We start from the raw sequence: 27077 nt of genomic DNA on the forward strand, positions 1-27077 counted from the left end.
CACCTCAGGAGCTCTTACTGGACCTCGGGCCGCTCACCTCCTGGCCTTGACCACAGCATCGCGACCTGGCATACTAGCGACGGCTGCAGCCTGCCTAGGGACCGGGACCTGTCAGCGTAGAGCTCCAGGCTGCAGCGGGGTTGGAAAGGGGAGACCGAGCCTCAGCAGGACATGCGTTCCCAAATTTTCTTAATAAGGACAATATGAACAAAAGACATTACAGACGCTTTACACGCCCCCGCGGGGTCCGTTTCGATTCCTCGCAGGGAACAAAAGGAAGGGAATACCTAGGAGCTCTATCTACATGCGCCGGATGTCACCGACGCCATCATCAACAGTGGGCCACGAGAGGCCGGCGCCAACGCCATCCAGATCAACAACGACGGCGGACGGATGCGGCAGCCTTGCTCCGAGCGCGGCGAGAGCTCTGGGGCACGTAGCTATCGTCGCTTGTCTTCGGAGTCGCAACAGGCTCAGGAGAGTCGCTGGACCACCAGGAGTCGCCGCTGTCGCTGGAGGACCTGCTGGGGAGGCCAGCAGCAGCCCCGGCATCGACGCTGCGCAGTCTTGGCGACCCCCGTCAGGGCAGCACTCCAAGCGGCGGCCTTCCTCGTCGAAGACCTTGAAGAATAGCATGGAGGCGCCGTCGTACTCGAAGTGGATGGCGAGGGCGCCTTCCGCGCGGCAGACTCGAGCAACCTCGCCCTAGCCTCAAGTCATGAAGATCCTCCCGGAGGAGACGGCTTCAACCTCCGCTCCAGTAGCCGGGGCGTCGCAGTCGGCATGCTGCAGCCAAAGCTTGAGAGGGCCCCTCGGCGACATCTCAGTGGTGAAGAACGGCGGGAAGCGAATCCAAGTGCTTGGAGGCATCGCCGTCCATACCACAAACTCACATGAGGAGTCCACGACATTGGCCCCTGGGGCGACGGTGTGCGCCACCGTGGTACGGAGGCCATGGCCCTAGCGCGGGCGACGGCGCTCGGCACCCCTCCCTCCGAAGCCCTCGGATTTGGGCGTACAAGGGCAACGGATACCCAGGAGGTGGTCGCTCGTACCACGGCCGTGACACTACCGGCCTCACGACTATCTTGCGACGATGGGGCCACCTCTTCTTCGGTGGGAGTAGCTCGGGCTCGTTGAGGGGAGTCTTTCCCTTCTCCGCGGCCGAGAACCTCCGTATCGGCGCCTTGACCACGCCAGCAAGCAGTGGAACGAGGAAGAAGAAGGAGCAGGAGAAGCAACGGAAGGGATGGATTACGGGGCCTCCGCCCCCCACTTCCCATTATAGCCAAGGGGAGGCCAACCGCTGGCCTCCACGATCTAAGGTAATAATGATCTTTTTCTGCATGCACCAAGGACTCGTCAAATCAAGCAGTTGCCGAGGTGGCCTAGGGAAGCGGAGACGCCCATGTCCAACCGATCGGCACGCGTCAACCGGTGCCGCAGGCTGTTGGGGCCCGCGACGCTCCGCACTTGCCCTTTGGCTTCGCCTCAAAGCCATGCCCGAGCGCGCCTTGGGCCCGGGTCTACTATCGGTGTTCTAGGAACGGGGATCCCTAGACCTGCCTGCCTGCGGCCCACAGCATGGCTCCCCCAGCGGCCCTGTACGGCCCATCTTCACCAGCAAACACTCAAGACCCTCGCGAGGGGCTAAGCCTCGTGAGGTAGACGATGCAAGACCTCCTCAGGGGTGGCCTCACCAGGCTGGCTTGCGAGGGGCAGAGAGCTCAAGGCAGAGGACACTTCGCGAGTTTCCTGTGACGTAAGCCATGACGACTGGAACTAGGCGGGCGCCAGCGCGCGTAGTGTCCTTGTTTCCTCTTTGGTGCTAAGGAGGCAAGCACATGCAAGGAGTCCCGAGGCATCCGGCAAAGGTTTCCATATTGGTGCAACAAGAGCAAGACCAGCAGGACAACAGGATGGAGGTCATCATGGAGCCCAAGACGGCGTCACCAGCAGAGCCTTTGGTAGGCGAAGAGTACTTTTGTCAGGATAACTTGTACTAGTTGTCCCCCTTCGAATTTGGCCGTTGTGGGATCCCTTCCTGCTCAATATTTGGGAAGAGGATCAGGGCCTCCACAAATAGGACTAGCCACCACCATAGATGGGGGGGGGTCGGTTCATCCAGATCAAGATCATCCCCAACCACACAAGTTCACCAAGCACAAGAACACCTCCCCTCAGGAGGCTGTTCTTCCTTGGTAACTGTTCATCCTCAGCCCAAGAGGCAATCCACCACACCACACTTGAGTAGGGTATTACACCACAACGATGGCCCGAACCAGTATAAATCTTGTGTCTCTTGTTCTTTGGGTTCATCGAGCTAGGCCGTGAGATCATACGGAGTGCGAGCTAGAGAGGGGGGAGATCTTTGTGCGCACCCCAGTGTTCGAACCTCAAGGGTTTTGCCGGAACCCAAAATATGACAAACGATATCACTTCCAGAGGAGCCTTGGCCTCAGGCCAAAGCCTCCGGCTGGGCAGCTTTACCATGGACGCCCGTTCGTCCTTTAAGCCAATGATGACTTCCCAAGTCATCAAATATAGTCTCCGTACTGACTCCGAATACTCCAAGATGATGGATCCGGCGGATTTGTCATCCTTAAACGAACTCCTGGATTGCATCACCGCCCTGGGAGTCACTACGGACTATTATCAGATTGGGCTTAAACCCGATCAGAGAGAAATCAAATCTCTACCAATCACCCATCAGATAGCGGTCGTTGAGGAGCAAAGCAATAACAACTCTTCCCCTATACTGAAAACAAGCTATGTTTGGATCTCCGAGCTCATAGATCCGGATACTCGTCTGCGGGGTGACACTCCCGGACCTCCGAACATAGAATCGGATGTCGAGCCTAAGGAATCATTGGACATCCCGGATCCCAAACTGATAAACTCAGAAGTTCTTCAAACTCTGTGTTAGGGTTCAGATTTAACGCCACCCACCCACCACAAACAATATTCGCTAAGCAAACCCGGTCCCCCGGATATATGCGACCTCATGTACGTACGGTAGCAGCCTTAGGAAACAGTCCACCACTTCTGGGCTAGATTCCTCCTTGTCAAGAACAAGGTTAAAGATTGCCGCAACGAGGACGCGATTTCATCATTCCGCAATAATTGCACGGACAAAGGAATCCTCAACGCCCTCAACCTCCATAACAAACTGCACTTGGCTGACCTGGCAACCATAGTACAAAAGTACTGCGCAATGGAAAGCGCCTGGAAAACTTAGTCAGCTCGCTGGGAACCCCCGGCCTTCATGCCACCTCCCCGGCGGGCAAAAAGGATGCACCCTCGTAGAGCACCCGACCCCGTAGGCAAGAAAATTAAACCCATTACGGGACGTGGCACCGTTCTTGAAGGATGGCTTGATAGGCCATGCAAAATACACACGACATTGGATACCGAACCAACCCACAACCTTAGAGCATGTTGGATTCTCCTGCAAGTATCCAAGAGCAGCGGGGACATCCTCACCAAAAATACCTCAGAGCCACACCCTCCGGAAGCCGACGACCTCAGAATATTGACAGTCTTTGAGACTTTCGCTTCAAACAATCGGTGTAAGAGAACACTCTGTGACCTCGCCGAAGTTTGCCAAGTCGCAGTAATAAATCCCTGGAGCGATACGACAATAACTTTTAATGCCAACGACGGACCAAAATTCCGTTCAGTCCAGGCATCGGCCACCTTGGTCCTCAACCCTATTGTGGACGACTGCCGACTCACTAAAGTGCTAATGGATGGCGGCAGCGGATTAAACCTCATTTACCAGGATACACTCAGTAAAATGCAAATAGACAGAAGCCGCATCGAGCAAAGTGATATGACCTTTCGAGGAATCATCCCTAGTGGGGAAGCAAGATGCGCCGGAAAAATTAAACTCGACGTGGTATTTGGCACGCCGGAGAACTATCGGTCCGAAGAGATAACCTTCCAAGTGGCCCCTTTCAACAGTGGATATCACACCCTATTAGGGCAAGACGCATTCACACGCTTTCAAGCCATACCTCATTACGGGTACATGAAGCTCAAGATGACCGGGCCCAACGGTATTATCACTCTCCCTAGTGATCTGGACCTAGCACTCCGCGCCGAAAACAAAACCGCATCTCTAGCCCTCGAGGCACTATCCGACGCCCTTGCAGCCAAAGAATTGACCGCACTATGCTCCATGATGGACAGGGATGACGTAATCCTCGATAAGCGCCCCAAGTCCACGTCCTTCAAACAAGCAGACGAAATAGTCTAATTTCAAGTTCATCCGACGGATCCCAACAAGATAGCCTCCATCGGGGCACAGCTAGACCCTACGGTCGACCCCGCACTACGAGCGTTCCTGCGCGATAACTGGGACATATTCACCTGGTACCCTTCTGACATGCCAGGAATCCCACACAGGTTGGCCGAACACAGCCTCAATATATTGAAGGTGTACAAGCCGGTCAAGCAAACATTGCGGCACTTTTCCGAACCCAAACGACAACCTATGGGGGAGGAACTAGCCAAGTTAATTGAGGCCGGGTTCATCAGAGAAATAAAACATCAGGACTGGCTAGAAAACCTGGTGATGGTACCAAAGAACGATAAATCCTGGCGCATGTGCGTCGATTTCAAAGACCTCAACAAGGCCTGCCCCAAGGATCCCTTCCCCCTCTCCCACATCAATCAGATCATCGACACTACCACAGGACACGACTCACTGTGTTTCCTCGCCGCATACTCTAGATACCATCAGATCAAAATGAAGGAATCGGATCAAGCCGCAACAGCGTTCATTACCCCATATGGGCCTTTCTGCTTCAACACTATGCCCTTCGGGCTGAAAGACGCAGGCGCCACCTACCAACGCATGATTGAAACATGTCCGGAGAAACAAATTGGCAAAATGGTTGAAGCATATGTGGATGACGTCGTCGTCAAAACTAAGCACATCGAGTCACTAGTAGACGACCCGCGTCTCACATTCGACAAACTGCGTGCATATGACATCAGGCTCAATCCAGAAAAGTGCGTCTTCGGCGTTCCCGCCGGAGAACTGCTGGGCTTCATCATTTCCAATAGAGGAATTGAGGAAAACCTAGCCAAAATCAGAGCCTTGTCACAATTGGCTACACCAACAGACCTTAAATAGGTCTAAAAACTAGCCGAATGTGTGGCATCTTTAAGACGCTTTATCTCCAGATTAGGAGAAAAAGCATTGCCACTATACCGCCTACTCCGACGCACCGACGACTTCGAGTGGACGGACGCGGCAACGGCCAGGCTGGAAGAAATAAAAGCTCTTTTAGCGAGCAACCCAATCCTGGCCGCATCGAACATCGGCGAACCCATGTTATTATACATCTCTGCAACACACCAGGAGGTGAGTGTGGTTCTCATCGTCGAACGAGAGGAGGACAGACATAAATTCCCACTTCAAAAACGGGTATACTACGTATCCACTGTCCTCACACCATGCAAATCCCGGTACCCTCATTACCAAAAGATAGCATATGCTGGCTTTATGGCATCCCGGAAGCTACGACACTACTTCCAAGAGTGCTCAATCACGGTGGCTTCCGAAGTATCACTCAATGACATAATAAACAACCGCGATGCTACAGGCCGGATTGCCAAGTGGGCCATTGAGCTCTTGCCATTTGATATCACATAAAAACCACGTCGGGCCATTAAATCCCAAGTATTGGCTGACTTCGTCATTGAATGGACAGAGGCCGAACTCCCTAAAGAGTAAGGTACATATTCCAGCTGGGTCATGCACTTCGATGGCTCTAAAATGCTGGCCGGTTTAGGAGCAGGCGTTGAACTAATATCCCCCACAGGAGACACAGTCCAGTATGTACTGCAAATATTATACACAGGCTCCAATAACGCAGTCGAATACGAGGCCTTATTGCACGGTCTTCGGATGGCCGTCTCTATGGGCATACAATGCCTGGAGGTGCGTGGGGATTCAAACCTCGCAATATCCCAAATAAACGTAGACTTCGATGCTAAAGATCCGAAGATGGCGGTCTATCATAACACCGTACTCAAAATGTCAGCTCGGTTCGAGGGACTCAAGTTTCATCATGTGGCTCGAGAAATTAATCAAGCGGTAGACATCCTTGCTCGCATAGGCGCCAAACGTGACCTTGTCCCGCCTAACATATTTTTGGAAAGGCTCTCCAAGCCATCCGTGGTGTGGCAGGACGAGAGTGGCAACACTAGTCCGGATCCGGTTATACCCCAAGAATCCGAACACAATTCCGATATCATCTGGGGCTCAGCCACCGAAACAACACCATCGGCCCACCTAATAATGGCAGTAATTGCCCCATGGACCCAACCCTTCTTGGCCTGCCTTAATAGGCAAGAGCTCCCAGAGGACCAGAATGAGGCTCGATGCAACGTTTGACGCTCGAAAGCCGACAAGGTTCATGAAGGAGAGCTCTACAAGAAGAGTACTACCAGAATACTTCAAAGATGTATCTCCAAAGAAGAAGGACGACGGCTCTTGGCCGAAATCCATGCTGGTCTTGGCAGTCACCACGCCGCAACCTGAGCTCTTGTATGCAAGGCCTTCCGTACCGGTTTCTTCTGGCCGACGGCCCGAATAGATGCATAGGACCTTGTCCAACGTTGCGTGGGATGCCAGCTTTTCACCAATCAATGCCATATGGCACCTACCGCCTTACAAACAATCCCCATTACTTGGCCTTTCGCGGTCTGGGGGCTTGATATGGCCGGACCTCTCAAAGGGGGAAGCCATAAGAAATAATATCTGCTGGTCATGGTAGATAAATTCACTAAGTGGATAGAGGCCAAGCCGGTTAAAACGGCCGAAGCCGAACCAGTGATAGACTTCATATCCGGTGTCGTACACCGTTATGGTGTCCCACAGAGCATCATCACCGATAATGGCTCCAACTTTACAGCCGACAAAGTGAAAAAATGGTGTGCTAACCTAGGCATCAAGCTTGATTATGCCTCCGTCTATCACCCCCAACGAACGGTCAAGTTGTACGAGCTAATGGTCTTATCATGAGCGGCATTAAGCCTAGACTAGTATGGTCTTTAAAAGAGTCAGAAAAACACTGGGTCGAGGAGCTCGACTCCATACTCTGGGGGCTGCGGACCACGCCCAATCGCACTACTGGTTACACACCATTTTTCATGGTGTATGACGTGGAGGCTGTATTGCCCTACAACATTATTCATGATTCACCTCGAGTGCGCATGTACGAAGAGAGAGAAGCAGAGCTAGATCGGCAGGACAGTCTAGATAACCTGGAGGAGGAGCGCGATGTTGCCAAGGCCCGTTCCGCATTCTATCAACAACAAGCTCGCAGATACCAAAGCAGAGAGGTGCGGGCCAAGACTTACAATGTTGGTGAACTCGTTGTATGCTTGCCAGAGAAGAAAAAGGACAAACTCAAGCCCAAGCGGGAAGGTCCCTTCATTTAGATGAAGTTCTCACTGGAGGGGCATACCGTCTGCGTGACGCATCGGATAATCCCTTAGAGCCGAACCCGTGGAATGCCGCCAGACTCCGAAGGTTCTACGCCTAGCGCCGGACTCATTGTTCGTTATCTTTTTCTCCTCTTTTCATTTTTTCTCTCTTTAAATATTTTTCTTTAGCTTTATAGCTCTTATGTGGCTAGACCGCACACTTATGAGGTACATATCCTTAAATATATATACGCCCATAACACCTGGGGGCTTCTTTTACAGAACCTTATTATCATTCTCCGAGCATCAAGCTCGCTGCATACATGTCCTTTTCTCATATATACCTTTTCTTCGCCATGATATGCACCTTTATGACTTAAGTTTTTGCCAAGCTGGGTTGCCTGGATCCTGTGCTTATACCCCACGTTCCCATTAGTTTGGCTAGGTCATAAAGGAGCACCTCTGCGATTGTTACAACCGGGTCATCCAGACTTGTACCTCAGACTGGGTGAAGCCGAAAGCTAGCATTCATAAGGGAATAATCAGTTGGCGGACTAAAGATGTTTAACGCATGTTCACCAAGACGTTTAACCCTTGCGACACTATGAACCCCCAGATATTATATATCCTGCGATTTTTTCGAATCACAGCTTGGGCATGCATATTAACGCATGTTCACCCAAGGAAAGGAACACTTAATGGAACTATTCACTCTGGAAGATGTTTCTTACAATCCATAAGTAATATAACATAGCTAGCCGAATACAACTTGTTTGTTCAAGCAACTATGACCCCTACGCCTGGTTTCCACGCATGTCCTGGTATTTATTACCGGTCCGGAATTCAGAAACACTCCGCACCTTCGGGTCCGGAGGTCAAAGCGAAATGGTCTGCCATGACAATCGTTTTACAATTCGTCAAGGGAAAAAATTGTCAATTGAAGTACATAGTCACTTGGATTCAAAAACTTCTTCCTCTATGTCGTCTAACAGGCTGTCTAGTTTACAGTCCTGTTGTGAAAACTTTGCGGCTATCTTCACTTGGTCATATGCCAAGCTCACTGGAATATCTTGTCCATCCGACCCCCGAGGTCCGACCCGGGCCATATGATTCGGATCAAGTCCGGTGTACCATGTTTTCACCATGGCCCAGGCATCTCGTGTGCCTTCCCGGCAAGCCGATATCTTCCATAATCTAAAGCGGTGTCGAGCTCCCTTGAATAGCTTCACCAGCTCCTCCATACTTCCTAGAGGGGATGTGGATGGCCATAAAGCCTTGGCAACACACCGCATTGCTTTTCCGTGCTCACTCATACACTTCGGACAACTCTTCTAACAGATCGCCTTCGAAGCTGGATGCCTCTTCTTCGGGCCGCCCAGTCAAAATACCTACAGGACTAAACTTATCAGAAGCCGCCTCGGCGAACTGTACGACAATAAGTTGAAAGGCATACTGAATATGCCGCCTCACAGCTATTTGTTCTCCTTTACAACATCCGCTAGTTGGGCCCGCACATCCTTCATCTCTTCGCCGAGCTGGGTATTGGCATCCTGCAGCTTGTTCTTTTCGTCCCTGGTCCGAGTCAGTACACGTTGACCAGCGGCCTCTTGCCTTTCGGCGTGTTCTTTTTCCGACTGTGCGGCCTTCAGTTTCTCTTCCATCTGAGCCAACAAGCCTTCCATCGTATAATACAGCAACGTTTATTTGTATAAACAAGACTAGCACATAATTACATTTTCTGAAAAGAAGGAAGCCTTACCAGTCGGTGCCTCCTTGGACTTTCCCAGTTCGACGGTAACTGTAGTAAGTTGGGTCCGACACTATTCCAGCACCTCAGATAGCATATTGTTCTTCTCCGTGAGTACCTGATTATACAATGATCCTTAAATCAGTTGTTTTCAACTGCTTCAAGTCTTGGGGGCTACTGGTATACGGTTACCAGATCTATATAATGCACACTTACCCGCATACCTTTCAAATACTGGTCAGTGGCTCTGGCAAGCCCATCTCGAGCACCTTGGATGTACGCATCAGCCAAGCTGAAGGCATTGAACGCCTCTTCATGAAAGCTAGGGTCGCGAAGAGCGGCCCTTCATCACCGATGATTCATGGCGCTCTCTAATCTAGTTCGTGGCGGACACATCATCCGAATCCTCTGAAGGAGGACAATCCGGCGTCACTCCCGCATCAGCCCCCGCCCTAGAGGCAGGGTTTGGAACCTGATTGGTACAGGCGCGACCGGCAGGATCCCCGGACATAGTCCGGCGGACACTCTTCCTGATAAAATACAACGGACAATATCACAGTTCGATATGACTACCAGGGGGCATATTCGAATCCGTACCTCTTTGATGAAGGCTCAGCCGCATTGACGTCTGCCTTCCTCTTTGAAGACCCGCCCAGCGCAGGCGCCGCTCTCCAATGAGACGCCTCCAGTGCAGGATGGCGCACCAAGCGCCTCCCCTTAGGAGCACGAGACAGTGCGATGGGTAAGGCATAACGAGGAAGCACTTTGGTAGGAGATGCTCCCTGGGCACTTACGTGGGAAGACGGCAAGAGACCAGGGTAATTGGCTACGATGGCCACTTCTGTGCCGTCATAGCTTGCCTGATAGAAGAGTCCCTCCTTAAGCTCTACAAATATATCTGGATCCTCCTCACATCCGGGATCTAGGTCCCGAATATGATTCTCCGGTTGCGGAGCAGGACTGTAGATCCCCACGGTGGCCTTCCGCCATTCCTGTTAAAGGTGGTCAGTTTGAGTCCAAATTAGTTAAGGCTTAAGATGAGGATTGAATAATATTATGGATTGAAAGCTTACCCAGCTAGGGGGGTTGTACATGGAGAATCTGTCCCGGCACTTAAGACGAGTGAATTCTTCTTTCTCCCCTTTAGAAAGATCCGCCAGCATGGCGGCTAGGGTGGCAAAGTCACCGGACCCTTATGCCTGTAGCGAGATGTATCATCCTCCCCGTTGTAGTTCCACATGGGGAGTCCTCTGGATTGGAGTGGCTGGACGCCTCGTGTTATGGAAATTGCCATGACCTCGATCATGGATAGTCCGGATTGGGCGAGTATTTTTATCTTGTCCATTAGCATCTTGACCTCTGCACTATCTTCCTCCTCGAGGCTCAGAGGGCGCCAGCTATGGCGTTTCTTTAGTGGAGCGCTGGAAAACTTGGGAAGGCCCATTCAGACTGGGCCGAGGAGGGCGACGTCTTCAATATAAAACCACTCCGAGGGCCACTCCTTAGACGCCTTGTTCGGCGTGCCGGACAGGTATCCGGTTCCAGCTATGCGCCATATCTCAGCGCCACCCACCTCGAATATGGATCCCTTTTGGGAGCGAGGGACGAGGCAGAACAATTTTGTCCATAACTGAAAGTGGGCGTCGTAGCCTAGGAACAGCTCGCAAAGAGCGACGAAGCCCGCGATGTGCAGAATGGAGCCCGGCTTAAGATTGTGCAGTTGGAGGCCATAATACTCCAAGAGACCTCAGAGGAAAGGATGGATTTGAAATCCAACGCCCCTCAAGAGAAAGGAAACGAAGCACACTCACTCCCCTTCTGAAGGATTCGAGAAACTATCCGCCAGGGCTTCACCTATGAAAGAAGTTAATCCCGCCGGTACCGGGACTAGATCCGCAGGGGGAAGGTAACCTTGCACCTGGAGCTTGGTCAACTCAGTGTGGGATACTAAGCATCTCTCTCAATCACCTTTTCGGAGCCATGAGGGTGGGGGAAGAACTGGAGCTCTAGCCATGTTTGAGTGGTTTCCCCTAGCAAGCTCTAAAGATTTTCCACCTGGTGTGGAATGGCATCTGGGATCCAATCCCTTTAAATAGACGCCTTTTTTACAGCCAGGGTGTTATGTGCAAAAAGTACTCTGGCCTTTTGTATTCGTTCGACACGTGGAAGCAGAAGAGACGGAGGTGCGGGAGCGAAAGGGCATGACATTAAGTGAAAAGCCGAACATAACACTTTGGGTCAAGATGTTTTGAGGTATTCGGAGGAGGAACCCGCCTTGCAATGCCGAAGACAACCTGCACGCGGGACACACCATCATTGAAGCCTGGTTCGGGGGCTACTGAGGGAGTCCTGGATTAAGGGGTCCTCAGGCGTCCGGACTATATGACATGGGCTGGACTAATGGGCCGTGAAGATACAAGACAGAAGACTTCCTCCCGTGTCCGGATGGGACTCTCCTTGGCGTGGAGGACAAGCTTATCGTGCGGATATGAATATTCCTTTCTCTGTAAACTGACTCTGTACAACCCTAGCCCCCTCCGGTGTCTATATAAACCGGAGGGTTTAGTCCGTAGAGGCAATCATAATCATACAGGCTAGACAATTAGGGTTTAGCCATTACGATCTCGTGATAGATACACTCTTGCAACCCATATACTCATCGAAGTCAATCAAGCAGAACATAGGGTATAACTCTTGCAACCCCTATACTAACGGGAAGACATCAAGACCTCCTCGTGAAGAAAACCGGTTACCCTATGTATCGTCCTTTGTTGGATTAGGATCTTGTATCTCTTTGTGTTTCGAGGATATAGCATATGGGTGATCATTCTTGTGTGTTTGAGTGATTCTCATGTGTTTCCCCTCGTGTTCTTCATGTTTATCACGGGATCCGCTCCTTTCATGAAAGATCGGCCATCAAGGGTTCCACCCTACATCAATTTCATTGCATAATTATCGACTTTTGTGCTTGCATAGGGAATCACAAACCTTAACACCAATATTCTTACTAAAGCATAATTACTCATCAAGATGACTCACATATCACATCATCATATCCGAAAACTATTACTAAGAATCAAGTTTATTTTGTCCAATGATCATCATGAAAGTTTTTATTATATCCTTCTTGGATATCTATCACTTTGGAACTAATTTTCATATATTGCTTTTGATAAGCTCAGACAAATATAAGTGAAGATCATGAGCATAAAATTTCTTTCTCTCAAGTTAATTTAAGTGAAGCAAGAGATAATTTATTGAAAATTTTACTAACTCTCAAATAAATCTAAGTGAAGTAAGAGAGAATTTCTTCAAAAATACTAAAGCACACCATGCTCAGAAAGATATAAGTGAAGCACTAGAGCAAGTCCATAACTCATAAAAATTTGAGTGAAGCAAAGAGAGCAATTCTAGAAAGTCATGGCATAATTTTGGCTCTCTCAAATAGGTGTATCCAGCTAGGAATGAAGACTTAAAACACAAAATAAAACAAGCAAAGACTCATAACACAAAATAGTAAGTGACGAATAAAATATAGCTTCGAGTAAAATACCGATGGTCGTTAGAAGAAAGAGGGGATGCCACTTAGGGCATCCCCAAGCTTAGTTGTTTGCTCTCCTTTGGATAATAGCTTGGGATGCCGGGGCATCCCAAATCTTAGGCTCTTCTTACTCCTTATTCCTTCATCCATCATAAGATAACCCAAAACTTGAAAACTTCAATCACACAAAACTCAACAAAAGCCTTCCTGAGATCCGTTAGTATAAGAAAACAAATCACTACTATAAGTGATGTAGTAAACCAATTCATATTTTGTTCTTACATTATATCTACTGTATTCCAACTTTTCTATGGCAACAACTCATCAAAGAAAACCATAGAGCCATCAAAATAAGCACACAATGCAAAGAAAACAGAATTTGTCAAAAACAGAACAGTCTGTAGCAATCTGAGTAATTCGAATACTTCTATAACTCCAAATACTCTGGAAAGTTAGGACCTGGGAAATTTGTATATTGATCTACTGCAAAAGGAATTTGTATTTTATCACTTTCTGGTTAAAAATGAAAATTATTTTCAGGAGCGCAAACATTTCTGTTGTTTCAGCAAGATCAAACAACTATCATCCAATAAGATCCTAAAGACTTTACTTGGAACAAACACTAATTAAAACACAAAAACACAATCATAACAGTAGCATAATTGTGCAAACACTCAAGAACAGAAAGCAAAAAGCAAAATAAATTTTATTCATTGGGTTGCCTCCCAACAAGCGCTATAGTTTTATGCCCTTAGCTAGGCATAAAGCAAGGATCTAAGCTTTGTCATCCATAGTCTTGGCTACTTTGGTAAGGTTTTTCTCAAACTCGGGAGGCTCTTTGCGCTTCCCTAAATTTCCAAGAAATGAAACCATCTTTAGATCCAAAATATCCAATCGCTTGTTGCAAAGAGTGATCAAGGTATTCATGCGATTGATACTACCATTGAGATGTTTGAGGGGTTTGTTATATTTTTGTAATTCAACCATGTGTTTATGCAAATCACCAAGTTTGTCTAACATTTGAACTCCCTCTGGGGTAAAAGAAAACCCCTTATTTTGAGGTGGAACACCCAAAATTCCTTCTAAAGTTTCATAGACAGCATTGGCATCAAGCTCAAGGAAATTCCCTTTAGCGGAAAAATCTAGGAGTTGTCTATGATGCAAAGCCAATCCTATGTAAAAGTTACGAAGCAAGATCTTAGAATCCCCCTTTAAATTGCAAATACGATAAGAATTCATAAGCCTATACCAAGCATCTTTCAAATTTTCTCCTTGTCTTTGTTTGAAGTAAAGAACTTCAAAATTTGGTGACAAAGGAGGGGCATGCACGCTAGCCATTATGACTAGAGGGCAAGAACATGGATTGATCTTCCGAGAAAACGGCGAACGAAAATGAGGGGCGAATAAAATGGCAATTTTTTGTAGAGTGGGGGAGAGGAAAATGAGTGGAAAATGGAAAATAATGTAAATTGCAAGGAGATGAGATTTGTGATCAGGAACCTGGTATATGTTGAAGATCCTCCCCGGCAACGGCGCCAAAAATTCCTTTTGATGTCGCTTGAAACTACGTCGGTATTTCCCCAGAGAGGAAGGGATGACGCAACACAGCGGCGGTAGGTATTTCCCTCATATGTGAAACCAAGGGTCACTATGATCTCCATGAGGGGTGGCTTGCTTGTCAGCGATCACTTGACTTGGCGACATTGGACGGAGGACATACTCCTTGCCCTTCATCTTGAAGATGTAGTGGTTCGTTCGGCCGTTGTGTACGACTCCTCTATCGAATTTCCATGGCCGTCCAAGAGAAGATGACAAACGGTCATTGGAACAACGTCGCACTCCAAGGTGTCTTCTTAGGCGCCGATCTTGAAGGAGACTTGTACTCGGTGCTCGACTTGGATAGTGCCGGAGTCACTAAGCCATTGCACTTTGTATGGATGTGGATGCTTCGTCTTTAGCAATTGGAGCTTGGAGCAAAGTTCTTCACTTGCGAGATTATGACAACTCCCTCCATCGATGATGACCTTGACGGATCGTCCATTGACGCCGACCTTGGTGTGGAATATGTGGCATCGTTGGTCTTCTTCTTGGTGATGTTGGAGAGTCAAGACTTTGGAGACAACAAGCGCGGGACTTGAGTCTTCATCACAAAGGACTTGTTCTTCTTCATTGTTCACTTGGCGGTGCATGGCGACTAGCTCGAGGGCTTCCATTTCGCCTTCACTCATGGAGTCATAAGTGCCATCGTCGTTGAAGACCATGGTTCGCTTGTTGGTGCACTCGTAGGACTTGTGGCCTCGGCCTCCGCAAGTGAAACACTTGAAGGAACTCGTCTTGACGGTCTCGTCGGTTGGAGTTGATGATGATGAAGCTCTTGGCTTGAAGTTGCTTGTAGGAGGATGGCTTGTAGGTGACCAAGCTTTCTCGGAAGTCGACTTGTCGATGTTGGAAGTAGAAGGTCTTGTAGTCGGTGTTGGAGTCGTTGAAGCTTGGTTATTGGAAAAGCCATAGGACTTGGATGAGAACTTGGCATACTTGAAATCATCTTGCACTTGGCGTTCCGCTTTGGTATCTTGGTGCACTAGCTCGATGAGATTTGAGTATGGTTGGAAGTCGACGATCTTCTTGATAGGGTGATTGAGTCCGTTTAAGAAGCGTGCCATTGTTTGCTCATCATCTTCTGTGACATTGGCTCTTATCATTGCAATCTCCATCTCCTTGTAGTATTCTTCAACGCTCTTTGTTCCTTGCTTGAGTTGTTGTTGTTTCTTGAAGAGGTCGTGGTTGTAGTAGGTAGGTACGAAGCGTGCTCTCATGACATCCTTCATTTGCGCCCAAGTAGTGATGGGTGGTTCACCTCTTGCCTCTCGGCGCTCTATGATTTGTTCCCACCAAATGAGGACATAATCTTGGAACTCAAGGGATGCCATCACGATCTTCTTCTCTTCTTCAAAATTGTGCAGACGGAATATCTTGTCAACCTTCAATGCCCATGAAAGGTACTCTTCAAGATCGTTGCATCCGTTGAACTTGGGCATGGTGAACTTGAGTTTGCCATAACGTTGCTCTTCATTGTGTTGGGGTTAGGAATGATGACGCCCATGTTGTTGATGATTGTGCAACTTGTGGTGCTCTTGGCGCAGAGGGTTTTTATCGTCATGTTGTTCTTGTTGTGGAGGATCTCCATTGTCTTCATGCTCTTGATTGACTTGTTGTTCTTGGCGATCTTGTGGAGGAGCTTGTCGAGCTCGAGGAGGAACTTGACGATGCACGCGAGCTTGAAATCTTCGTTCTTGAATTTCTTCGCGAAGTGCTTCTTCTTGTTCACGGGCTTGTCGGCTTCGGTCGGCAATGGCTCGACTCGAATCGCGTAGAGCTTGTTGCGCCGCAAGTGCTTGAGCATCACGGAGTTGTTGTTCTTGACGTTGTGCCTTGGCATCTTGAGCATTTTGGTGTAGACGCGCTCGCTCTTCCTCTTCATGTTGGCGTTGGCGTTGCCGTTCTCGTGCTGGCGCAAAGGCCTCTTGAGTTTGATGTTGTCGGCGCTCTTGAGAATCGATGTCTCGTAGGGGATTGAGGCTTGCTTGACGGTCGGTGTGCGCGGCTCGATGAAGAGTGTTCGATGTCGGTATACTAGCGCCGGAGAGGGTGAAGTCGGAGTGGCGGCTTGAACAGCTCCTTCTTGAAGTGGAAGACGAGCGGTTGAGCAACAAATCATGAATTTCGTCCATCCTTGCATCATTCTCTTGCTTGTGATCGTCGATCTTGTGGTCGAATTAGTCCCTTGTACATTGCTCGGAAAGTCGCAAGTCAACGGCAAGGTTGTCGATGCGTTCACTCATAGCTTGTTGCTCTTGATGCAAAGAACGTTGTGCACCAAAGAGGTGACTCTTGGTGACGAAGGAGTTCATGTCGTTGTCTTGCTCCATGAAGAGTGGGTTTGTACTTGGCCTATCCATCATTCCAAGACAAATGTGACTGGTAGAAAGAGAAGAACGAGTACCAAATGTACCTTGACCTAAGTTGAAAGTGGATCGAGGATCACTCCAATGTAGGACAAGGAAATAGCACAATTGGTACTAGCTCTTGTCGGTTTCTCACACCTACACAAGTAAAAGCTTTTGGTGGAGCTTGGTTAGGATTGTGGCACAAAATTTGATGCAATTGTAAGTGAGCTTCAATAATGTTGGAAAAGATTCGCAATATGCAATGTAACAAGTATACCAAGCATATAAGGTACACGGAAACACACGCGGAAAAAGATAAGTGGGGTTGTGCAACCAAGGGTGAGCCAAAATGTGGAATCCACAAAAATGCTCTTGTTGCACAACACTAGAGAGACGCTAGCACGATTGCACAATAGGCGGACACAAGAACTTGTGCACAACCTACTTAGCAAAAATGCAACGACTTATATCCCAAATATGTTCTATGCAAGGTGTTGCTATGATATGATCCAAGATGATCGAGTATGACAATCTTAATGTTGTAAGATGCTATGGTTCTTGCTTAAAATCTCTTTGCTTATCTTTTCTCTTTGCTTAAAAGCTTGTTTGGCTCTTTGATGTTTGAGCTCTTTTCTCATGCAATGCTTGACGAACCAAGATAGCAAATGAGTATGTGATGACAACTTTGTGACACAAGAGATGATACCAATATATGCAACAATGATGTATGTATGCTATGGGAAGTATGATCACTAATGTGCACAAGTCTCGTTGCCGGCAATACTCAATGGCTAGTCTCGATGGGTAAGCAACGCAAAGGAGTAAGGCTATGATGGCTATCAATGTAATGGCAAGAATGATACGTCCAATACCAAGATGAGGTTACCGGTCTTGCTTCCGGCATGGTGTCAAAATGGTGGCACGAATACCAAGATGTAGTCAAGGTGATCATTGTTGATGACACGTCCGTGGCGAAGATGAGCGGCGCTGATGTCATTGTCGAACCGTACCTAGATAGCCGAAACACAAAAGGATAGGGTACCGCAACTCAAATTCTCAAACCTCGAAGTAGCTATTGTGTCGGAGAGCGAAATGGTCCAAAAATGGTTGGGTTGTGCGGAAGTGGTGGAGGTATGCAGAAGTATATATGGTATATGGTGAACACCGGAACAAAATTTGGTGGAAATTGGGGCGGTGGATGGATATGTCGCTGCTAGGGGCCGGATGTCCGGGTGGAAGGCCGGATGTCCGGGTGGGGCCGGATGTCCGGGTTCTATGGGCCGGATGTCCGGGCTCTGGATCCGGGGACGGACGGGATGAGCACCGCGTGGGGAGGTTAAATCCGGGCGAAATTCGGAGGAATTTGTGGAGGGAAATTGGGGGGGGGGGAAGGATGGGAAGCTAGATCCACTCAAAACAAAGCAAATCCACGGATCCAAACCAACAAAATCTCAACACACCAATAAATCAAAAAAAAATTGGGGCTATTTTGGTGGGGAATTTTCGAACTAGGATGAGAAACAACAAAACAAGTCTAGAAACACAACGGGGAGGCTCCGAAATTGTGATCAACGTGGCTCTGATACCAAGATGATGGTATCAAGAGACAAGCTGGCTCTGGTCCAAGATGATGTAGGGTAGAACCCTAATCGCCCGATCTTTCACGAAAGGAGCGGATCCCGCGAAGAACACGAGGAACACAAAGAGGGAAATGAGGGAAAACGAGTGAAATCACAAGGGGAAACACAAGAGGAACACTCAAACTAACAAGAACAAGTCACACATGTGGTAGATCCTCGGATACATAGAACGATACGCGGTCCACGGACAACTAGGGATGATACAAAAGGGTAACCGGTTCTTCTCCGTGAGGACGTCTTGATGTTCTTCCCTAAAGAGGGGTCTTGAATCCGCTTGGGGATCTTCTCCGGTGGAGGCTCGAATCTCCAAGGAGAAGGTAACCAAGTGGATGAGCAAAGCTCTCACACAAAATATGAGCTAATCCTTTGCTAACCCTAGAAAGTTGTACGGGATGGAGTATATATAGTCTAGGTGGTAGAAGGGGTACATGGGCCTCGGCCCTTTACTGTGTGCAGATAGGGAGGCCGGATGTCCGGACGTTCGCGGAGGGCCATATGTCCGGGCTGTGGAGGCCGGATGTCCGGGCTGGTGAAGCTGGCCATGTTGCTCTCGGGTTCGGGGGGGGTCCGGATTTCCGGGCAGGGGGCCGGATGTCCGGGACCTCGGGAAGTGCCGGATGTCCGGGCTTGCGGGGCCGGATGTCCGGGGCCTGTAGGCACTTGGTGGTTGAGCAGCTGTAGAGGAAGGCGCTCCAGGGGCCGGATGTCCGGGGCCTTGGCCGGATGTCCGGGGCCTGGGAGATGCTCTTGGCTCCTTCCGTTGGTTCTCCTCATCCGTGGACTTGGGGACTCGTCCGTCTTCATGCGCATCTTCGGGAGGACCCTCTTGGTACCTAATCATGCACAACATCTCAGACTTAGGTAGTAGCCATGTCTCATGCATAGAAAGTGGAAGTTCGGAGAGGAGTGAGTTCACCTTATCTTTGATAGCTTTGGCTCGGGCTCGTGTCATTGGTCCAAGTGGTGTCGTTGGAGGTGTGGGTGCGTCCATGGGGATGATCTTGGGATGCTCCGCATCAGGCCCTTACTGGGTAGTTCAAGTCACTAGACGTGGTGCAGTCTGTCTAGAGACCAGAGATGGCATTCAATTGCAAAACACATGGAATATTGAGCATCTACGGAAGTTCTACCCATAAGGCGCGACTGCCGGGCCCTACCCAACAGCCACCCTTTTGTACATGCCTTGCCTCAGTTGCATGTCACTGGTGCGCATCGGTCCTAAACAAACAGTTTTTAACCCCTTTCCGTGACGGCATTTGGAACCGTCGCCAAGTGAGTGTGGACGATAGGGGGGTCCTTCCCACGCGACCCAGAAACCGTTGGGATATGGAGCAATGATCCAGAGGCCTTCCAAAATGTAATCGTGTGCGATGCAGCACACACTAAATTCTTCCGCACGTGTGGTATGGGTGATTAAGCGTTTCTAATGACGCAATGAAACCATACGGTCTGTCATAACGAACCATTTGGGAAACAGTATGTAAGGCACACGAGCCAACATATGAACCGAGTTTTTTGCGTAACCCGTCTGCCATGCTAGAATACATCACACACGTTTTCCAATAATTACCATGTATAATAATGTTCCATCACAAACGGTTCAGGAGCCCCTTCGCACACATTCAAGTGCTGCAGACCGTTTGTGATTTGTTACGTATCACCGACGGTTACCGCAAGAGTGACGTGTGCTTTTCATTTGGGATCGCACATGTTTCCTGAAAAATTACAATTTGGATTGTATTTTGCATAGGGCACGGTTTACTCCCAGTTCTCGTGTGAGATAACGCGATATCACAAATGGTTCCGGAGAACCTACGCACACATAGTAGTGCTGCAAATCATTTGCGATCTGCTGTGTATCACCGACGGTTCCGCTACATTGACGTATGCTTTCCGATGTGGATAGCACACACTCATTTAGTTGAACTATGTGTGGAGCAATTGCTAGGTTAAAGCAAAAATATCCCATTTTGAATCGGCACGCAAAAAGAAAATTCTCCACAATATTCAATTGAACGAATAAACAAAAATATCCCATTTTGAATCGGCACGCAAAAGCAAATTCGCCACAATATTCAATTGAGCAAATAGTGTCCACAAGAAGAACATTCTTCAGATTTCGCAACAATTGCAATTGAACATATGGTAGCTAAATTCCAATGATTTGTCCACACATATATGCATTACATAATTAATCATATTGTACGAAATAGGAAGACCTCATCAGATGGAAAACAATGGATCCATGCGTTATATGTTTAGTGGCTAACTCTTACTCAATGTTTCAAGAGAAGGCATGCTGAAATCTTCATTATCACCAGTGGGATTGATGTAGTGATCCAGGAAGAAGTTGCTGATAAATCTTCAAACCATCAACAATTCACCAGCCTGGAGCGGTTCAGGGGTCCTCGGTTTTAAGATGAGCTAAAGTATTTTTAAGATTAGAATGTGTCATATGAGTGGAGTAGAAGATATTAATTAATACAGACTTACTGGTACTAATTTGCGAGGATCGTCACAACTATAAGAAGATTTACAGATGGAGATCATGTGTCTGCAAACATAGTATCCACAAAGGTTAGTCATTGCTTCTTGCTGAGGACACTAAATTTTTTGTACAAAATTAGTCATGTATTTGTCCTGTTAGGAACAACCTAACCCATGTTAGATGTATTATTTTTTCTTTGGACAAAATAGAAAGAGGTTTATTTAGAAGCTTGAACATCTGACCAGCGTAAGGAAAGGTATTTGCAGACTGTTGGATAAATTTTCCGAAAATAATGGATTTCGGTGTGTTACAGGAGAAATGATCTCGTGCTGCATGGGTTGTTCCATCTTGAACAGGTTCCCTGGTTTAGTTTTCCACAATGCGAGCACACTGCAAATGATGATGAATTTTGACAACATCAATTATTGAACTAGATATGAATGCAAATTAATTTCAACATCATAGAATTCAATACTTATCCAAGAATTGCTGAACATGCGTGAGATTGTGAGCATTTGTTGACTCTTTGAGACAACCGATGTAGTAAACTGTGTTCTTGTTTGGAACAATGAATACCAATATCCATTGATTGCTACATATTAAGAAAGACATCAACCTATGAATGATGTGGAAATCTGAAAGACAATCAGTGTATGTGTGGTTGTTTACTTGACTTGCCGTTCATGATATGGCCAGAGAAATGATTGTGCATGGGACGTGTTTTCAAAGATACGGAGGACCGTGTTAACGGCCCAGTCCCGTCGGTCCTTACCATCTAATGCTATGCCATTTGCTAATGCATGATCTATGAAATACACACTCTCCCTTATACTTCTCCGCGTGTTCAATCCCCTGGGGGGAATAAAATGCAGTTAGCTATTTATCATTTACATCTTTGTATGGAGAAGTTGATCAGAGTTTGTTAAGTACTTCCAAAATCAGGCATCTAACAAGAGTGGCATCGAGCATGTTGAAGAGATGTAAGTCCTCGAAACTCACATTGATGGAACCAACATCGTGTCGGAAATGATCTCTATTATAGTGGACTAGCAAAGCATGATAACCTACTGACATTTGATCCATGCAATATTCATGTAACTCGCAGCAACTGGAGCTGCACTCATCAAAGTATTCGCCAACAAGAAATGGCTAGCCATGGACGTAATTGCGTGCTTCAAGTACATCTGCTTTCCTTTTAGCAAGCAACAATTCTACTTCTTCGTCATCCATGGCGTCAAAAATAATATTACTCCCCGATTTGAACAAGCTGCTGTTAATTTGGTTCTGGGCGATGAGTGCTTTAAGTAAGAGGCAATCATTCTCTTTCCTCTTGATTCTCCCACTGCCCTTCCTTGTGGTCGTGGTTGTAGCCTTCTTGGCCACTTCCTTCTTGGTACTTGTAGCATTTCTGTCAGAAAGTTTGGTTGCCTGCAAGGTAGACTGGCGAGCAGACGGTGAAGCTTGGACGGACTTCTTAGTAGACTGTTTATCTATGCCAGACCGCTGAGCTGGCAGTGCTTCTGTGACGGACTGCTGGGCTGTAGGAGCAGAGGCATCGGACTGCTGACCATGCGTTGAAGCTATGTCGGGTTTCTGCACAGGTGGTGCCAACCCGTGCCAACATGTTGGTTTGCTGAGCAGGAAGTGTTGACGCATTGGTATGCTGATCACGCGCCTGCCGACCGACGGACTGATGAGCAGTCGGTTCTGGACCTACAGACTGCTTAGCAGGCGGTTCCGAAGCATCAGACTGCTTAGCAGTATGTTCCATCTGGTTGGTCTGCTGAGCATGTGCTGCAGCTGGGTCTCCCCCCACTGCTTCAGCGGCAGGCATTTGAACCAGTGGTGCGTCATCAGCACTTTGTAGGCCTTGCCACTCGCTGCTTTGGGGTGGAGGATGACATGGCCTGTACGACACAAAGTCGGGGCGGCTGATCACAGGTTGATGCATCAGCCCACGAGAGCTGTTGTGGCAAGGAGAGCGTCACCGGTTGAGGGGCAACAGTGGTCTCTCTTGGCGGGGCTTCAGGAATCTAATCGATGAACTCTATTTCCTTTCGTGGCCACTGGATGTGATGTAACTGTGTTTCTCCCAAGGTCCTTTTCTCATTGAAGTCTCCTAGGACATTCTTCAGGGCAAATTCATTGAATCCAGGCTTTACTTCAGTCACATAGCACTTCACACAACCAGGCTTCAATGGCACACTGTCCAAGAAGAGGCCATCTTCAAAGAAGGGTGGTCAAACCCAGACTGTTGCGCATTTTAATTTACCTTCATAATGTGTAAGCATGCCCTTCAGTTTGTCTTTCATTCCAGATAGATCAGATATAGCATCATCACGAGCAACTGCACTCTCAGTTTCACTGGGTTCAGCTGATGCACAGCTACTCTTGTGCAGTGTTGTCGCGCAATAAGCAACATCATCCATGCCCGCCTCCCCTCCCATCTGCTGGCTATCTGTCAGTGTTAGAGTCTTCTGCATCATCATTGACTCCTCAACATCCTTTCGAACAGTCGGATAAATCTCCTTCTTGAACTTTTTAAACAATGCATTCTGCTTCATTTCACTCCTTGCTTTTTTATGTTGAGCCTCTCTTCTTTGCTGAGTGTGAAAGCCCTCTTGTGCGGGAAATTAACATCCTATACCCCTTGCACGGCCAGGGGGCTCTTGTGTCTCCAGAACAATGGATAGAATGTCACATGGCCCAGAGTTCCTGTAGAACCTTCCAGGGATCTTGGAAGCCTCTACCATCACTTCATATAGTTTGGCGTCAAGTGTGTTTTCAAAGTAATAAGTTTCGTCATCACGCCTCTTTGCACGTGCCCGCAAGTAGTCTCTGGCACGTTTGCCCCTGATTTCACTAAAGGCTGGATTCCCACCTACCGCTACTGCTTCTTTGTCCTCATGTTCCCATATCAGTTTCATGCCGTAGTATCCTGCCACACCCTAATAGAGGCAAAGGTGTCCCGTCTTTCGATGAGCTGTTGGCTATCGTTTTAGAGGAAGTCAACTTTGATGATCCGACTACGAATGTGCGAGGACGTCGCGCCTTAGCAATCGCTAAACCAACTCCGAGGGGTTATTGACCACACCGGAGCACGATCAACCTGGCCACGAGGGCCTGTTTCCTGCGAGAAAACAAAGAACAAGCAAGAAACTGATATTGCAATCTGGATATTGTGAATATGAGATGAAAGCTTTATTGATCAAGGTGGGGTTCTGTGATGTCTTGGTCTGGTCGCTGGACACAAAGGAAGTATGCGAAGTTGCAGCTATGGCAAACTTTTAATCTAAACAAAACCCAAAGTCGAAACGACGCCCTATGGGCTGTATATATGAAGGAAGAGCGGGGATTTCGTGGCCCTTGGAGGAGGGGTCCGAAACCAACCCTAACTCTTGTTTCCCCACACGTACAGACTCTAAAAACAGCATATACTTAAGTATTTCAAAATACATGGGCCTGCCCAATAATAAGGTGACACAGCACCTAAAATAGCCTCTGGACGAAATATATGAAGTGGCATCTTGTATATTTCGTCCAAGGCTTCATGCACTCCTTATGGTGGCTTCAAAGTCCTGAAATCATCACTTGTAACTCCGTTCTTGATCCCCTTGCGCATGCCATCATCTCCATGCTTGAAATTGCTCCAAGGTTCATCTTTCTTGTCCAATCTAGGCCCTTCATTTGTAAGCAAAACAAATGTATCCAATTTAGGCAGCATCATATCCTCATGAACATTAGAATTGTTACCAAGAAACGAAAATACCTGATAATTCAATTGGCATGCGCGAGCTCTAGTAATTGGTCCAGTATGTATAGCAGCAGGGGCTGTGGGTGTAACAATGGTATTGATATCCTCATCATCCTCCCCTTCTTGAAATGAAGTCTTCCTCGACGAAAGTTCATCATCCTCACCCAAATAAGGCTACAAATCTGCAATATTAAAAGTGGGACTAACCCCAAAATCTGCAGGCAGCTCAAGATTATATGCATTATCATTTATTTTCTCTAACACCTTAAAAGGACCATCATCACATGGCATTAGCTTTGATTTGCGCAAATTAGGAAATCCATCCTTACGCAAATGTAACCAAACAAGATCTCCAGGTGCAATCACAACATGTTTTCTACCCTTATCTCTAGTAAGTTTATATTTAACATTCATGCGCTCAATGTTTTCCTTAGTTAACTCATGCATTTTTAAAATCAATTCAGCACGTTCTTTGGCATCAAAATTAACCTTCTCCGAAGATGGAAGAGGCAACAAATCAATAGGTGCACGAGGTAGGAAACCATACACAATTTCAAAAGGGCACATCTTAGTAGTAGAATGCAAAGAACGATTATAAGCAAATTCAATATGAGGCAAGCATTCTTCCCAGATTTTCTTGTTATTCTTCAAAACAGCCCTAAGCATAGTAGACAATGTTCTATTGACTACTTCTGTTTGTCCATCAGTTTGGGGGTGACAAGTTGTACTAAAAAGCAGTTTAGTCCCCAACTTAGCCCATAAACATGTCCAAAGGTGACTAAGAAATTTAGTATCACGATCTGAAACAATAGTATTTGGCACACCATGCAAGCAAATAATTTCACGAAAGAACAAATCAGCAACATTAACAACATCATCGCTTTTATGACATGGTATAAAGTGTGCCATTTTAGAGAACCTATCCACGACAACAAATATGCTATCCCTCCACTTCTTTGTTCGAGGTAAACCTAAAACAAAGTCCATAGATATATCCTCCCAAGGAACACTAGGTACAGGCAAAGGGATATATAAACCATGAGGATTGAGTCGTGACTTAGCTTTTTGACATGTAGTGGAGCGAGCAACAAAACGCTCGACATCCCGTCTCATCTTTGGCCAAAAGAAATGTGCAGCAAGTATATCCTCCGTCTTCTTGACGCCAAAGTGTCCCATTAGTCCTCCTCCATGCGCCTCGTGCAACAACAAAAGACGAACGGAGCTAGCTGGAATGCATAGCTTGTTAGCACGAAACACAAATCCATCGTTAAGAATGAACTTGTTCCAAGTTCTCCCTTCCTTACAATTCTGCAATACATCTTTAAATTCAGCATCATGCACATATTGATCTTTGATGGTCTCTAAACCAAATATTTTAAAGTCAAGTTGTGAAAGCATAGTATAACGACGAGACAATGCATCAACAATAACATTTTCTTTACCCTTCTTGTGTTTAATGACATAAGGGAAAGTTTTAATGAATTCAACCCATTTAGCATGTCTACGGTTCAGTTTCGCTTGACTTTTAATGTGTTTCAAAGATTCATGATCAGAATGTATAACAAATTCCTTGGGCCATAAATAATGTTGCCATGTTTCTAAGGTCTGAACAAGAGCATATAATTCTTTATCATAAGTAGAATAGTTCAGACTAGGTCCACTCAATTTTTTAGAAAAGTATGCAACAGGTTTGCCATCTTGTAATAACACACCTCCTAATCCAAATCCACTAGCATCACATTCAAGCTCAAAAGTCTTATTAAAATCAGGAAGTTGGAATAAAGGAGCATGTGTCAACTTATCTTTCAATACCGTGAAGGCTTCTTCCTGTGCGGTACCCCAAACAAAAGGCACATCCTTCTTTGTAAGCTCTTTGAGAGGTGCAGCAATGGTGCTAAAATCTCTCACAAAACGCCTATAGAATCCAGCGAGGCCAAGGAAGCTCCTCACTTGTGTGGACGTTTTGGGCTGCGGCCAACTCTCAATAGCTTCAATATTGGCTTTATCAACTTCAATTCCATGTGGAGTAACAACATAGCCAAGAAAAGATACTCGGTCAGTGCAGAAGGTGCACTTTCCAAGGTTACCACACAAACGTGCATCACGTAGAGCAATAAAAACAGCACGTAAATGTTCCAAATGTTCCTCCAAAGATTTGCTATAAATCAATATGTCATCAAAGTAAACTACCACAAATCGTCCAATGAAAGCACGTAAAACTTCGTTCATTAATCTCATGAAAGTACTAGGTGCATTAGTTAACCCAAAATGCATGACTAACCACTCATATAATCCAAACTTAGTTTTAAATGTTGTTTTCCATTCATCTCCCAATTTCATACGAATTTCATGGTATCCACTACGCAAATTAACTTTGGAGAATATTGTAGAGCCACTGAATTCATCAAGCATATCATCTAGCCTAGGAATAGGATGACAATAATGAATAGTAATATTATTAATGCCTCTACAATCAACGCACATACGCGACGTACCATCCTTTTTCGGCACTAAAATGAT

The sequence above is a fragment of the Triticum dicoccoides genome, chromosome 2A, assembly GCF_002162155.2.
Source record: "Triticum dicoccoides isolate Atlit2015 ecotype Zavitan chromosome 2A, WEW_v2.0, whole genome shotgun sequence".
NCBI lineage: Eukaryota > Viridiplantae > Streptophyta > Magnoliopsida > Poales > Poaceae > Triticum > Triticum dicoccoides.